This window comes from Furipterus horrens, unplaced genomic scaffold (genome assembly GCF_987537825.1).
Source record: "Furipterus horrens unplaced genomic scaffold, mFurHor1.1.pri manual_scaffold_7, whole genome shotgun sequence".
In the NCBI taxonomy this organism is placed as follows: Eukaryota; Metazoa; Chordata; class Mammalia; order Chiroptera; family Furipteridae; genus Furipterus; species Furipterus horrens.
The window spans coordinates 55,741,717-55,758,214 of record NW_028327177.1 but is presented as its reverse complement, the minus strand read 5'-3'; the positions used below and the strand labels follow the sequence as shown (position 1 = coordinate 55,758,214).

Here is a 16,498-nt window from a genome sequence, read left to right as displayed (position 1 = left end):
CACTAGTTGTTATTGGTCTATTCAGGCTTTCTGCTTCTTCTTGATTCAGTTTCGGAAGACTATAAGTTTCCAGTAATTTGTCCATTTCCTCTAGGTTGTTTAATTTTTTGCCATACAGTAGTGTGTAATAATTTCTTACAATTCTTTGTATTTCTGTTGTATCGGTTGTGATTTCTCCTCTTTCGTTTCTGATTTTATTTATTTGGGTCTTCTCTCTTTTTTTCTTGATTAGCCTGGTTAAAGGCTTGTCTATTTTGTTTATCTTTTCAAAGAACCAGCTCCTACTTATGTTGATCTTTTGAGTTGTTAGTTTAGTCTGTATGTCATTTAATTCTGCTCTGATCTTGATGATTTTCTTTCTTCTACTTGATCTGGGCTTTGCTTGTTGTCCTTCCTCTAGTTCTTGTAGCTGTGGGGTTAAATATTTTATTAGAGATTCTTCTATATTTTTAGGTAGGCCTATATTGCTATGAACTTTCCTCTCAGGACTGCTTTTGCTTTATCCCATAGGTTTTGGGTTGTTGTATGTTCATTGTCATTAGTTTCCAGAAACTTTTTGATTTCTTCTTTGATGTCATTGTTAACCCATTCATTATTTAATAGCATGTTATTCATTCTCCATGAGTTTAAATGTTTTTGAGTTTTTTCCTTGAGGTTGATTTCCAATTTTAAGCCATTGTGATCTGAGAAGATGCTTGATATAATTTCAATTTTCTTGAATTTGTTGAGGCTTGTTTTGTGTCCTACCATGTGGTCTATCTTTGAAAATGTTTCATGTGCACTGAGAAGAATGTATATTTTGCTTCTTTGGGGTGAAAATTTCTATATATATCGACTAAGTCCATTTGATCTAGAGTGTTGTTCAGTGCCTCAATATCTTTGGTGGTACTTTTCTTTGAAGATCTGTCCATTGTTCACAATGGGGTGTTAAAGTCCCCTACTATGAGTGTGTTGCTGTCTATATCTTTCTTGGAGTCTTTTAAAGTTTTACATACATATTTGGGTGCTCCTAAGTTGGGTGCATATATATTTAAAAGGGTTATATCTTCTTGATGGATTTTTGTCTTAAGTATTATGAAATGTCCTTCTTTGTCTCTTTTTATGGGCTTTGCTGTGAAATCTGTTTTGTCTGATATAAGTATTGCTACCTCAGCTTTTTTTTTCATGTCCATTTGCTTGAAATACTTTTTTCCATCCCTTCACTTTCATTCTGTGTAGATCTTATGTTCTAAGGTAGACAGCATATATGTGGGTCATTCTTTCTAATCCATTCAGCTACCCTATGTCTTTTGTTTGGAGGTTTAATCCATTTACATTTAAGGTTATTACCGACAAGTACTTATTCATTGCCATTTTTTCCTCTTTGTACTCGTGTTCCTCTCTGTTTCTCTTCGTTTCTTCATCTTCTTAAAGCAGACCCTTTAGCATCTTTTGCAATGCTGGTTTGGTGGAGATGTATTCTTTTAGCCTTCTTTTGTCTTGGAAACTCCTTTTTTCACCTTCCATTTTGAATGAGAGCTTTGTTGGGTAGAGTATTTTTGGTTGTAGGCCTCTGTTTTTCATTGATTGGAATATTTTTTGCCATTCCCTTCTGGCTTGTAGTGTTTCTGCTGAGAAATCTGATGATAACCTTATTGGAGCTGCCTTGTATGTTATTAGTTGTTTCTCTCTTGCTGCTTTTAGGATTATCTCTTTGTCTTTGAATGTTGGCATTTTAATTATGATGTGTCTTGAAGTGGGCCTGTTGGGGTTCATCTTCATTGGGACCCTCTCTGCTTCCTGGACTTGCGTGACTCTTTCTCTCCTCATGTTAGGGAAGTTTTCTGTCATTAGTTTTTCAAAGAGGTTTTCTATCCCTTGCTCTTCTTCTCTTTCTGGAATTTCTATGATATAGATATTATTACGTTTCATGTTGTCCTGCAGCTGTCTTAGAACCTCTTCAGTCTTGTTCAGTCTTTTTTCATTTTGGTGCACTGTCTGGGAGTTTTTGTCTACATTGTCTTCCAGCTTGCTAATCCGATCTTCTGCTTCCTCTAGCCTGCTTTTAACTCCTTCTACTGTGTTCTGCAATTTAGAGATCGTATTCTTCACTTCCTCCTGGCTCTTATTGATAGTTTCTATGTCCTTTTTCATGCTAGTGTAACTCTCAGTAAGTTCCTTGTAGTGTTTCTGGAGTTCCTTGTAGTTTCCCTGGAGTTCTTTGTAGTTTCAGCTGAGCTCATTGAGCTTCTCCATAATCCATGTTTTGAATTCCATATCTGATCGTGTGCTTCCCTCTATTTCATTTAGCACTCTTTCTGGGGATTCTACCTTTCCTTTCAATGGGGGGTTGTTTCTCTGTCTCCCCATTTTTGTGACTCCTATTGTTAGTTGGTTCTTCTTAGAATTATCTGCACTTCCTGTATCTGCCCCTGGTGGCGTCAGATCCTGTACCAGTGTGGGCCTAGGCAGCCTGTTGGAGACTTCTGGAGATCTACTGCCTTTGTCTGTCTTCTTTAGTTAGTCTATTCAATCTGTGATTAGTTGTCAGACTTAAGTGCTGTGGGTGTGGCAGCTTAATACCTGTAGGCAGGGCTTTTGCTTCCCCTCAGGCTGACTCCACTTGGAGAGGGGGGAATGGTCTTCCTGTAGTACTGGAGATGAGTCAGCACTGGGACCCATTCAGCTGCCTCCCCATTTTTCCCCTCAAAGCCACCACACCAACCTCTCCCCAAGCATCTGTAGTCCTCTCTGCCTTCCCTCTGCTTGAGCCCAGGGTAAGTGGGGGCCAAAATATTTTCGTATGTGATCCACTTAAGAGCTCTTTTTCTCCAGTTGTTTCTCTCTGGCTATCAAGAAACCCTGTGGCTTTTCAGTTTTCACAGCTGGATACTATTTTACTTTCCACTCTGTTGCTGTAGGCTGGGAAGCTTGGCTGGGGGTTTAGACCCTGCCCTTCTCATGGGGAACCCCTGGCTGCTGAGCTGTTTCTCAGTCCCTTCAGCTGCCACTCGTGTGAGCCCACCCAGGTCTTCTGCGTCTTGTCACTCCGTACCGGTCACGTTGTGATGTAGTGGCCTTTTCTCTCTCTCCATGGTTATAAAACTTCTTTGCAGCTAGTGTTCGTTTGGTTATTCCAGATGATTTATCCAAAATTAAGTTGTAAATCCAGACTAGTTTTGGGAGAAGGTTAGTGTAGCTTCCACTTACTCTTCCGCCATCTTGTTTCTCTCCTATATGAGTTTACTAAGAACTTATCTCTGTCAGTGTACCAGTTGGTATTGTTGTGAGAGGCTGCATTTGACTTCAGTGGATTTTTTTTTGAAAACTCTTTCAACGTGTTTGCCCATCTCTTGATGGGTAATTTATGAGTGTACCTGCCCACACTGCATTAATGTTCAGCTGTTCTTGATGAAAAACAGCATAACCCTCATGCTCCACCCTCCTTATTCCCCTGAGCACCTTTTTTTGTTTCCCTGGATGAAAAAAAAATTCCCAAAGGGAAATATTTTGTCAATACAGGAGAGGTAAAACAAAAAATGGCAGAAGCTCTAAAAGGCATCAAAAACTATTTTAAGCAGTGGAAAAAATGTCTCAATAAGTGTATTTGATCAAATGGAGAGTACTTTGAAGGTGACTGAAGTTTAAACATGTAAGAGTAAATACACAATTTTTAATAAATAAATTCTGTGGTTTTTTTTGTTTTTGTTTTTTGCCTCCTACCCTCTGTATGTGGCCTTTTGTATCTGGCTTCCTTCACTTAGCACAATGTCTTTAAGATTCATCTATATGGTAGCATGTATGAGTATTAATTCCTATTTATGGCTTAATAATACTCTAATTCATGGATATATTACATTTGGTTAATCTATTCATCAGTTGATAGATATTTTGGTTGTTTCTCCTTTTAGCTATTGTGAATAATGAACATGTGTGTACACATTTTTTGTTTCAACACATGTTTATAATTATATTGAGTATATACCTAGGAGTAGAATTGCTAGATCATATGACATTTCTATTTATAACTTTTGTTAGGTTTCAGGGGGTTGGTGGAGGTAGAGAAGGCCAGAAGCCAAATGTTGAACAAGATGGTTTATTGAGTATGCAACATGGCAGGTTGGGGTTGGGGCAGACACCAGCAGGTAGGGTCAGGGCAGAATGAGTTTTTAAGGAGTTCTGAGGCTTGGAATATGTAAGCAGTACAGGATAGGCTAAGTTGCTCCCTTGTACAGCCAGCTTGTTGGCGGTTGGACAGTTGCTACCTCCTGATAGTTGCCTGAGTCTAGAGCAGCTAGGCGCAACGGATTTATTGGGGGTTAGGTAGCCCCTGACACCGGCAGTTACTGTGGGGGCTTGCTAAAACGAGGCCTGGATACCTAGAACCCAGGTGTTATGTCTAAAAACATTTTGAGGAGCCACCAAAATACTTTCTACTGTGGCTGTACTATTTTACATTCCAAGCAGCAATGTAGAAGTGTTCCAATTTTTCTATATCCTCCCAAACACTTTTCACTTTCTGTTTGTTTTTATTATCGTCATCCTAGTAAGTGTGAAGTGATATCTCAGTATGGTTTTGATTTACATTTCCCTGATGATTGATGATGATGAGAATCTTTTCATGAACTTATTGGCTATGTGTATATCTTCTTTATAAAAATGTCTTTTCAAATCTTTTGCCTGTTTTTAAATGGGTTTTTGTCTTTTTGTTGTTAGATTATGAGTTCTTTATATATTCTGGATACTGTGAGAAATGCTCACAATAAAAACTGGGACACAGGACTTGAGCAGTAAAGCGAGGCCTTTATTCATGAGTCTGCAGAGCCGGGTGCACCCTCACAGCCAGAAGAATGTGCACGCCAAGTAGACAAAGGAAACTGGTTTTATAGTCTTAGCTTCCCCACCCTGAAATTGCCACCCTAAAGTGATTATATTCTCCACCCTAAAATTGCTACCCTGAAGTGATTTTCTTCCTTGCCCTAAAGTGAGAGCAATTAGCTTCCCCGCCCTAACGCAACTAGCTCCCCCTCCCCTCTCCTTCTTCCCCGTTTCTCCATTACTGGTTACTCTGGAGTTACAATCTAACACAGTTATCTAAATGCCCCTGCTGTGGTTTGTAGATGTGCCAGTGCTGTCAGCTCCCTTCTCAGGGATCCTCTAATTACATTTGCCTTTAAGACCCTTTAATTACATTTGCCCTTTGTTACTAATGACTTTTTACTGGTTTGGGAGTCACTATGTCCTTATTTCTAACAATACCAAACTAAAAAATTTAAAATAAACTCTGTCTTGAATGATCTTGAAACTAGGTTTCTGTTAACTCTTACACCATCCAGGTACTTCTGATTTTCCACATCAACATCTCACTGGTAGAGATATGTAATACAGGGCCTTTCCTAGCTGTTCCAACATTAGCACTCCTCTGTCCTGAACTCAAACTTCAGCCTCTTTAAATTATTCTCTCATCAGTACTCATCGGGTTGAAATTAAGCCTGCGTTTATGTTAACTCTTCCACAATCATCGCCCCTATGGTCTTTTCTTTTTAATTTCCCTCTTTCCCCCTAGCAATCACCATATTATTATTTGTATCTGTTTTTTCTTAATCCCATCAGTTAAAGGGATGCTTTAAATACTTTACAAATTCAATCGCAAATTTAAGATGTAGAGTTTCTAAGACAAATGCAAAATTCTGAAGCTGGTTGCATAGTTTCTTATTTAATTTATGCAGGTAAGGCTGGAGGATATCTGAAAGAGTGGCTGGTTTCAGTCTACAAACCCTAGGAAACCCTGGGGCAAGGTTGGTGGCCCAGTCAAGAAATGAGCAGTATAGCCACCAACAAGAGTAATGAGGTGTCTTTGTCCCTGGGCTGCTCAACAATGGGTAGAGTTAAGAAATGAATTATTGGAAGGTCCAGGGAGGCTGATACTGGTTTCATAAGGAGCACCCAGAGAAAGTGCAGCTTAGATGTGAAGGCCAATGGGCCAGGGAGTCACCTCTCTCAGGGCTTGAGAGTCCTCTCAAAAAATCATGGCTGGGACAGTGATGAGGAAAATAAAGTATTCTGCAAACACATTAAGTAATAACCATGCTGACTGTGCAGTACTAGGCGCTCTCCCACCTCAGGTTAAAGAGGAAGGTGTAGCTGCTCTCCTGGACTTTCAGCTCAGTGTACACAGATCGATCCAGCTCACAATGTGAACCTTGAACTAGCCATTTCCTTTCAGCTACTCCTCCTGAGTGAGTTAAAGTTATGTGAGATTAGATTGTTTTTCTCTCCACCTCTTTGCCTTAATAATTTCTGACATTTTTCACTCTTCCTATTTTTGGTTTCCTTGAATGTGGTAACTGTGTAACTGAGCAAACTGGGGCTCATGCACATGGTGTCTTGGTGGATGATCCAACAATCAGTATTGAGGGAAACAGGTTTTTATTTACAGGATTCCAACCTTGTGGGGCTGAGAGCACTCCTGCGTGGAGCTCTGTTCTCCCACAAGACCTAGCACTTCCCTTGCTCCCCACAAAGCTATAAGCCAAAAACACCAAAACCAAGGCCAGAAGTTCCCCATTTCCTTATCTGTTCTAAAGCCAATTGTGCAAACAGTTCTCTCTTCCCTCTGGAAAGTACACTCATGGCTTTCAAAGTTGACATGCTCTCACAGCAGCTCTCTCCTTCAGGATCTGGGGTACGTTGTCTTCAGCCCTTATGTCGTAGTCCAGGAAAACATGTGCTGTGTTACACTGGATCATGGTGAAATCAAGGAAGGTCCAAGTCCCAAGAGAGTGACTTCTCTGTACATCCTGAGTCCCAAGAGTGAAGACAAACTCTCAGTCTTTAAGGCAGCAGGTCAGCATCTTGCAAGACAGAGTCCTTGGTGGGTTCAGAGTCAGCTAGAGTAGGCACAATCAGAGCAGCAGCATGCTGTTCTCTCCCTCTTGGCTGCTGTTTCCTTACTGCACCTGTTACAGAACCCCTGGGCTGCTCCAGTTGAAAACAAACCCACAGGCTCTTTAGTTAGGGGCCCGATTGCCCGCCGCCAAAATTATAACTCTCAATACCAGAGTTTGGTGAAAAGAAAAAGAATTGTTTATTTAACAGTTATATAGATTTAGTTATTTGCAGATTTCTGTTGTTAAGTCTTATGTTCTTTAAAACACCCTTAAACACATATCCTTGCCTCCCCCCTACCAAACCAGGCTAGTTTTAGTAAAGTTAGAGAAACTGTTTCCCTACTTTCCAAACACAGTTCAGCTTTACCAGCAGCTGCCAATCACTCAGTTCTGATTGGGGAGGTCCTTTCTGTGCTGTGGTGCCCTCCAGCTCTCAATGCAGAACCGCCTGGATTCTCAGCCTCCTTGCAAACTGCCTTCTTCCTGCAAACCATGCGGATCTCCTCTCCTTCTCAAAACCACATGGGGAGAGCCTCTTAAAGCAGCCTGGAGACCCCTTCTCCAAGCCACATGGAGAAGGCCCCTTCTCCAAGCCACGTGGAGGGAGCACATGAGAGAGCGAGAGCCCGAGAGCGAGCCCACACGTGAGAGAGAGCTGGCGCGCGAGCGAGAGTGCGAGAGAGCGTGCAAGCGAGAGTGAGAGAGCCAAAATGTCTGCAGCTGCTTATATATCCCTGACTGCGTCCTCTGATGCAGTGGGCATTGCAAACAGTTCTGACCATTCACAGAACCCCACGCAGGCTCTGTGTGCCTTTTCCATACCGTCCCCTGGTTCAAGACTCCTCCCATCTACCTGAGGCTTTGGATGCATTATAGCCATTTTGCATAAAAAAGACACTAGCCACCAGCCTCAGGCATGTGGAGGCATTCCAAAAGCTGCTTCCTTCTCCCCATCCCCCAGCCGCAAAACTCTGGGGATTTTTGGACTCCCCTGTTTCTGTAACACACCCAGCTACCCTGTGGAAACCTGATTATAAACTGCATAGTTGCTTTCTCTCTCAGATCTCATGGCTGAATCCCTCATGGATGCCCCTTCCTCATCATGGCTTGGCATGGCTTCTACCTCTCCTTTTCTCTCCCATGGTGAACCAGCTACCTTTTTCTTATTATCCCAGGCTGCATGACCGAATCTTCAGAGGAGCAGATGTAGCTCCTCCTTTACTACAGGCAGCATGGCAGAATCTCCTTCTCTTTCAGACCACCCTTATTTTAAACCCTGACCCAGAGCTTCATATTTCACCACATCTCCTGTTCCTTCCACAATGTGCTACATTTGCCAGTAACCTTGTATCATTTACATTCTCTTGGCTGCCATGTTTAATCAGGGCCAGAGTGAGTCAGTGATGCAGGGGCCCCTGCCTCTACTAGCTATGTCATGAGTCAGGATATGCCCTGTAAGTCACATCTGCCTTTTACCCTGGGGCAGCAACCCACTTCCCTTCAGGAAAGGCTATCCACTTATCATGGTAATGCAAAGAATCTTAAACCATATCATCCCCTTACACCATCCTTCAACCAAGGACTGGGGGAATATTTCTTATTTAGGGGTCCCCTTGCTCTACACCCCATTACAATTATGTATCAGAAATCTGGCTTTCATATTTTAATTCTAGTTATTTTCCATAAAACACATATGCAAAATGTTGTGACATTCACAAAAATGGAGGTGGAAGCAAATTAAATCATTTTAAGTTGCACAACACGTCAGGGCCCAAGAGGTTTTTTTTTCCAGATTGTACACCAAGACTGGCTCTAGAAGCAGTTATATAACTCACTATGGCAAGTCTGAATTTCAGCTTTGGCACTTTGCAATCTGAATTGGGTTGGTTCAGAGACCGGAGGGCCAACTGGCTATCATGATACATGCTTGGGAGGGTCTGGGAAAACCTGTCAGTACAGGCTCAGCCACCACGACTACACTGACCCATAAACAACATGTCAGGTACCACAGAGTCCTATTCATGAGCTTGTGTTTTTGGAAGAAAGGTCCAGAGTCTCTAAAAATGAGCAGTGAGACAGTGACATCATAATGGTATTTATTATTTCATGTTAGACTGTCACCTACTAAATCTCTAAGGCTACAGGTAGGTTTTTCCACTTGAGGGAAGTCTTCTTTTTCCATCTAAAGCTGGGTTACTGACAGGCATGAAACACACATGTTCCCCAAGAGTGCTAGTGGGGGTGAAATAAAGACTCAAAAATTCTCATTTCATTTTATGTTCACACATTACCCTCCCTAAAACTTGAATGAATTAATTTTATAGGACAAAGATAGGGTCAGGCTCACACACAGGCCCTCCCCGCTGCCACCTCCACAGCATGATATTGATGTGCGGAACATCTCAGGACATCTTGCCCTCAAATGCCCCCTTTGGGCCGGATTTTCCCATTTTAGTTAAGACTTTGAAGTCAAGCTTTCAAGAACTCTGTCAACACATATTATCAATTTATGTTAGAGATATGACAAATAAAATTATTAACATTTTAATATAGATGATCACATTAGCCTACTCTAGAATGATCTGAGAGAATGAGACTGATAAATTTCAGAGGGGAAGAAGGGAGGTAGAAAAGAGTGAGGGAAGTGTCCAGTTTGCTAACTGATGGAATATGTGCATATAACTGTGTGTACATGTGCCTATGGTGAGCATGAATGCATGTATATGTATGCATGCACACATGCATGTGTGGCACATAGGTGCACACATGTGCTCACAAGCACATGGCACGTGTGTATACATGCACACATGTACACGGCATTTGAGTGTGTGGGCACATGTGTATGTGGTACACATGTGTATATGGTGTATATGTGCGCATGTGCGTGTGTGTGTGGTATGTATTTATACAGAGTTGCAGTAGGGTGGGAGGGGGTGGGAGATGGAAGTTATACCAGGCTACAAAATGGTTGAAATGCATGATGTATGTTAAGATGTGAAGAATTTAAAAACGTATATGTATATATGGGATAAATATATATATTTAACCAAAATGCAGAAAGTATGATAGTGGTTCAAAGAGCAATCTTACTGATTGATCACCTGGGTGTATTTTAGATATAAAAAAATTCCAAAGACTTTGGGCACATAAGAAACTTTTCTTTTTTTTCCTACAGAGTGAAGGTTGGTCCTAGCTTGGGCAATGCCAAAGAAACACAGCTAGCTTCCTGTGGCTCTGAGACTCACACAGGGCCTGCCTTGGGAAGTCTATCCTTTTCTGGGGCTGAGATTTTCCCTGCATTCATAGTTTCTCTCCCTGTTCTGCAGCAGCTGCATCATTAAACTAACCTGATGCCTGAAAAAAAAGATAAATCTATGCTGAGATTAATGGTAATGCACTTAAATTTACATAACACGTCAAGTCCAGAAGGATTCCAAAGTACCACGTAAACTTCCCAGGAGGAAAACGGACTTCTGTTTACTGGCCGTGGGAGCTACAGCAGCATGACTTCAGATCAGCTGGTAAAGCTGAGCAAAATGCTTGACAGACTTTTTTGTTGTCCTTAAGCATTTGCAACACCCCAATCAACCAACTTAGAAGAAATTGTTTTTCTTCAATTTCTCAGATAAGGATTGGAAGCCAAACATTCTGGCCCAGTCCACTAGCCACTGTGAGCTGCTGCACAGACATGGGGTGGCGAGGAGGAATTGGCAGGGGACCCCACCTCATGCTACCTCCCCTTGCTCCTTTACTTTGGACACATGGCCTTTCTGCTGTTTTTTTCAACTCATGTTTAGCCTGCTCTAGGATGTTGCATTCTGTTCTCTGTTTAGAATTATTCTTGCCCCATAATTCACTCCCTCAGTTCACCCAGGTCATTGGCCAAATGTTAGCTCAACAGAGACTTCCCTGACCCCACGACCCCCTCTCCCAGCTTCTGCCTCTAGGTATAACCAGCCCCCTTATGTGTCCCCATTTTATTATAGCATGAACCTATCTAAACTTGTATTCCATTTTTATCTGTCTCCCCAACTAGAATGAGTCAAGGCTTTCATTCCATTTCCTGCTGTATTCTCAGTGCAGTGTCTGAGACATAGTTAGTGCTTGATAAATGTCCTTTGGATATAATAATGTGTGAGATGATGGTAGCCCTTACATCATTCCTCTGCAGGGCCTAGGTGGAGAGCATTGTGAGTGTGTCCAGATGTGGCCACATGGCACCTAGTCCAGTGCCTTGTGTACAGGTTAAATTGAATTGCATTTATCTTGGAGCGAAACCTCTGCTTAATTTAGGGAATTTTTGATGTTGGACACTAAGAAGGTTGACACTTTCCTTTTCCTTTCTTATTTTGAGGTGACAAGTCTAAGGTAGATTAAAACAGCTCACTCTCTCTCACATTTTCTGCTGAAAGAGAGTGGAGATTCAACTAACTTGGAGTAGCTGCCTCCCTGAGTGCCCCCCATTTGAAACTCGCTCCTCTAAATGGAGTCAGAACTACACAGAATGATGTATACCCCCGTCTTCAAGAACCCCATGAAGTTTGGACAACAGATCCAACAACCAGAGGATACAGTTTGACTACATGTCTAAGATGCCAAATGGGGCTATGCAGAAGGAGTCTTGGGGCAGTAGGATTTTCATTGGTTGGAAGAAGGGCAAGGGGCATTACAGGCAGAAGGAATAGCAAGAGTTGATGCAGAAGTCCAATAACATAAAGGCATGGGATGGGAGGAGTTATGGGTCCTTGTAGTTACATAGATGGTGATATGGATGCATACCCTGGGAGATGATCTCATTAGCCAAGCAGGGCCAGGCCTGGCCAGAATTTATAAGGAAGACCTTCCAGGAACACACAGGGATTGATGCTCGTGATTCATTCAGTGTTAAATCTTTTTTCTAAGTCATTCCTGAATCAATGTTCCAGGACAGTGTGTGTGTGTGTGTGTGTGTGTGTGTGTGTGAGAGAGAGAGAGAGAGAGAGATTATGTGTGTTTTATTGTGAGAGCATATAGATAAGCAGAGAACTGAGTCTATCTCATCCTCAGAGGGTTCTGATGGACAACACCCTCCTGGGGTCTGAGCTGCGGGGTTTTCTTTCTGCTCATCTGCTTCCCTCTGGCAAGATTATTTCCATTGCTTGCTTTCCTTGAAGTTATCTTTGGGACTCTTGTTCTGAGATAATGTTGGCTGTTTTTGTATCAACAGGAAATACACACACAGATATTTCTCTGGTGTAAGATACCTTTCAGAGGGTTGAAGTTAAGGGCAGTGGGAGGCTTCTTTACAAATGAAACTCTTCTGAACAAAGTGGAGGTGTCCAGCTGTCCACGGTAGGGTCTTTGGGCCCAAGGATCCAGGTCTCCCCTTGAAAGTATGAGCCTTTGTGCCAGGAGGAGGTCACCTGGAGTGGAGGCAGTGGGAAGTGCCCTGTTAAAGGTTGCTGTGTGGGGTGTGACTGTTTGCTCTAAAACATCTCTTTGTCTCCTGTACTGTTTCTGCCTCTGTTAACCCAGATCAAATCTGAAGCACATTGTTGAAGCTCATCCCCTTTCTTAAATAAAGGTATTTCTTAATTAGTCTGGTGAAAGTGATAGTGGTTGCATTAAGAAAACTATATGTACTCCTTAATCAAACTGTTCTTTCCTCTGGGCTTAGTTGCCATGATTTCTATTCTGGACAAGCAGCTTCTGGAAGCCCAGCAGGGTGTGTGTGCACTCAGTCCCCACTCAGGCAATGAGCCTAGTTAGCAATTTGTTATCAGCCGTTGGATGACTGGGTGGGAGTGGGGTGAAATCTATAAGAACGTGATCAAGAAAGCAACAGGTAGACTTTATTCTCTTTATTCACTGTTAATCTCAAGGTAAAGCTTTAAATGGAATTTTTTTTATTGGTCATGCCTTCAGTCAGCTAGATTTTCTTGAGTTATTTTTGTCTTTTTCCTCCCTTAAATAAGGACATATTTTTGATATTTTATTACAAAATAGTTTAATGTACTTATTATTGATAGGTTTGTAATTAAGACACACAGGCCAACAGTAATTTTTAGAATGATTAAAAAAATAATTTTAGATACTTGCACATAGGATGTGGTAGATGATGGGGTAAATATAAGAATGTATCCTGTTTTTTATGGTGATTCTCTTTCCTTCTTTAAGATCAACAGCCCTTAAAACTGAGATAAAGAAAACTCAAGGCTTAAGAATACCAGTTATATTAAAGTATAAATAGGTAAGTTCATAGATGCAAATTTTTTTTGACCTGGCTTTTTTCTTTTCTTCTTTTATAAAGTATACTTTATTTCTTTGTCTATTCAATTTGGCAGCCACCCTGTGTCCGTTTCTGTGTATTAGGTAGAGCTGCTTTGACTCCCTGTCTTGGTGCACCTGTTAAGTTTATGGGACAGAGCCTTAGGTGATCGCTAGGGTCTGGCAACCAACTTCACTCCTTTGTAGTTCTACATTTGGGGAAGGGGTCAGAGAGGGAATAAGGCTGCTGTCTGGCTGCTGGAGGGTTGCTCAGCACTTGCCCCATTTCCAATCACTTCATACACTTCCCATATGTTCCTGGCACCCCTCTAGCTGTTGCCCTGGTGGTGATTTCCAGAGTGGGTGGGTTTGTGTATGTTCTAGGATCATGTGGACCCTTTAAACAGACTCTTCTGAGATACCAGCTGTTTCTTCCATTTGCTACCCCCCACTGATTTTTGACACCAGAAGTTATGAGGCTTTATTTTTCCAGTGCTGGAATCCTGGGCTGCATGGTCTGGCCTGGGGCTGGGATCGCTTGCTCCCCAGGAATCCTCCCAATTTTTACCCGCCACACGCGAAGGTGGGATTGCACATTCTGCCAGCTGCCACCTTCGTGCCGCCACACTGCATCTACTCTGCCCTGGCTCCTCATTTCCGCCCCTCCTACCCGCTTGGATAAATGTGGCTTCTATAAATCCTTGGCTGTTAGACTTCCATACAGTTCATTTTTCTGTCAGTTCTGGGTGTTTTTTGTTTTGAGGTTAGTTATGATCCTTCTATGGTTGTGCAAGGAGGCAAAGCATGTCTATCTACATCTCCATCTTGACTGTAAGTCCATAGATGCAAATATTGAATATAAGCATTTCCTGTGACATTACTTAGCTGTGTATGGATATAAGAATTTTATTGTTCACTGAGTGATTTTCAGTCTTATTTTAATTTGCCAAGTATACAGAAGTTACATTAATGAGTTGGTAGTAAAAAATGAGTTTTCTACATTTCTTGAATTTTGTACGTTTGAATTATAAGCTATGTAATAAATTTTCTTAAATATATGGATAAATATCAAGGATTCTCCATGTTTTAACTGGGTATATGTATCTAAAGTTTCTGGCATAAAGATTGAACTTAAGGTTCCAATTGTATTTCTGCATTTTTAAATTCAATATTGTGACTTTGTCCTGGCTGAAGGTACACCCTCCTTATCTTCGCCAGATTCTTGGCAGTTGCAATTGCACTTGGAAATGCTGGTCAGTGTGGGAGGAGTCCCCATAATTACAAAATCCAGTGCTTGTCATTTAAGAACAATGAAGCTCCCCTCCCTGACAAGCGACTTGATGACTGATCTCTAATCATCCCCACACGTGTTTTTTTTTTAAAGGCAGACTGCATCCTGTGTGGTTGTCTTTGGCATACCCGTTCCTGTGCATTGACTCTCACCCCTTGAACCTGATCCTGAGCTGACACCCACCTGCTTTAGTGGAAGGTTCACTGCCTCTGGCTAAGCTATTTTGGCAAGGAAGAAGATGGAGAAAAGTGCCAAACCAAACCAGGCCCTCCAGCATGAAAGACAAAAGCAAGAACAGATAAAGCCTATCAGTGCCTGTTTCTAATACTCAGTTTGCTGAGATTACATGTAATGTGCTTTTAAAAATTCTTTCCCTACATTCTCCCCATTAAAATATATATTTTTAAATTAATTTATTACTAATTAATAATTTAATAAATATTTATTTATTGAATTAGGTAGCACCTAGAGCCACTAGGTGTCACTCCCTTCAATCTGTTCTACTTCCTGCCGCTCGCTGAGTTGTGCAGGAGCCAGTGAACATTTCAGTGGGAGAGGAGCCTAACATGGAGGGCTGTACAGAGGAGTGCAAGGGCGTGCATGGGTTAGCACCACTCCTGGTAATCCTTGGGCAAGTTGAAACAGGGGTGAGTGGAACAGTGGTGACTGGGGCGAGAAGCAGGTGCATGGCCTCGAGTCTCCACATGTGCTGGCACATGAGCTTGTCCTCTACATCAGGTTGGGGAACCTTATTCACTGTGCTCCTGGGCAGGGCTCCACTGGGCTCTGAATGGGGAATGGGTGCAAGTAGAGCAGGGGAGCTTTAGAATACATAACTAATGTCACACAACTATAGGAGGCACTTGACCCACAGGAAAAGACTTAGGAGTAACATCTGGAATAATCAAATATTTGGAAATGTTTCTTTGGGGCAAAGATCACACTTCAGGGGAAAAGTTATGTTTCCCTAGGTTGTTGCAGGGGTGGCATGGCCTGGGCTTAAATTTATTTTCCTGGTACTATTTCTATATTTTGTGATTAAATTATTCATTTTCTTTTTGTAGTGTTATACAATTTTAATATTAATTTTTTTGTGTGTATAAACAATTTCATCTGCAGTTCGTAGTAGAAATAACAATTTGTGTAGTTGAGATAAAATCCAAATTAGTCTATCTATTACAATCTAACTACAGTTAGAAGGCTTTCAGTATTGTAAGACTCTAGAAGAAATAGGATACAAGATAGCAGGTTCTGCATTTTTATTCATATGAATAAATTAAGGAACACCTGTTACTGAAGGAGACTCCCTGTGTTTGAGATCTGAGGGGGTTGATTTCCTCTTTCTGAACTTCAGATGGTGAGGAAATACCTGTCAGCATGGTATGCGGCACAGTGTGGCAATTGCCCTTGTGAATAAGCCATTTTGCCAAGCCACGCTAGAACTAGCAGCCCCCTGGGCTAGTGAGAATTCTTTTTTCTATGAACACATTTGAACAGATTTCATTTTTTCTGCTCCTGCTTGAAGGAATTAGTTGCATGACAAGATTCAAAATTTTTGTCTACAGCAGGTGTTTGGGCTATGGCTGAGATGGTTCTAAGTGGAACAGGTTAGTGAGGATCCCACAGGTGCAAAGGCAGGCCTCAGCTGGGTGCCCCAGCCTAAAACAAAGCTGATGGAGTGCAATGTGCTAGAGTAGTTCATAATATGGGGAGGAGCCAAAAGATAAAAAGACAGAAAAACAAAATTATTGTTTACCAAATACTCAAATTTGGGGTTTATTTGATTAGTAAATATTGGCCATTGACAAGATGCTATATGCTGTTTTAGGCTGGGGATCTATTAGTGAATAAAACAAATGAAAGTTATATACCTCTGTGGAATGTGTCTTTTAGTGGGAAGACACAATATAAATTAAAGAAATCGGTTATATAGTATGTGAATACAATAAGAAGTGCCAAGTAGAAAATAAAGCTGAGAAGGGGAATTGGGAATATAGGATAGAAAGGTGAGGAAAGGTCTTCCTGAGAAGGTGGCTTTTGAGCAAATGTTTGCAGGATGTGAGGGAGTTAGTAACAGAGATGGCAGGGAGGC

At 41.6% G+C, this 16,498-nt stretch overlaps 1 long non-coding RNA gene across 1 annotated transcript; it reads left to right on the top strand.

Moving 5' to 3' along the window:
• The first annotated feature begins 12,382 nt into the window (after nucleotides 1-12,382).
• Nucleotides 12,383-14,778, top strand: LOC150004479 (uncharacterized). The gene is made up of 3 exons (XR_016512296.1): nucleotides 12,383-12,432; nucleotides 13,026-13,098; nucleotides 14,500-14,778. It is a non-coding gene; the product is annotated as an uncharacterized LOC150004479 (long non-coding RNA).
• The last annotated feature ends 1,720 nt before the right edge of the window (nucleotides 14,779-16,498 follow it).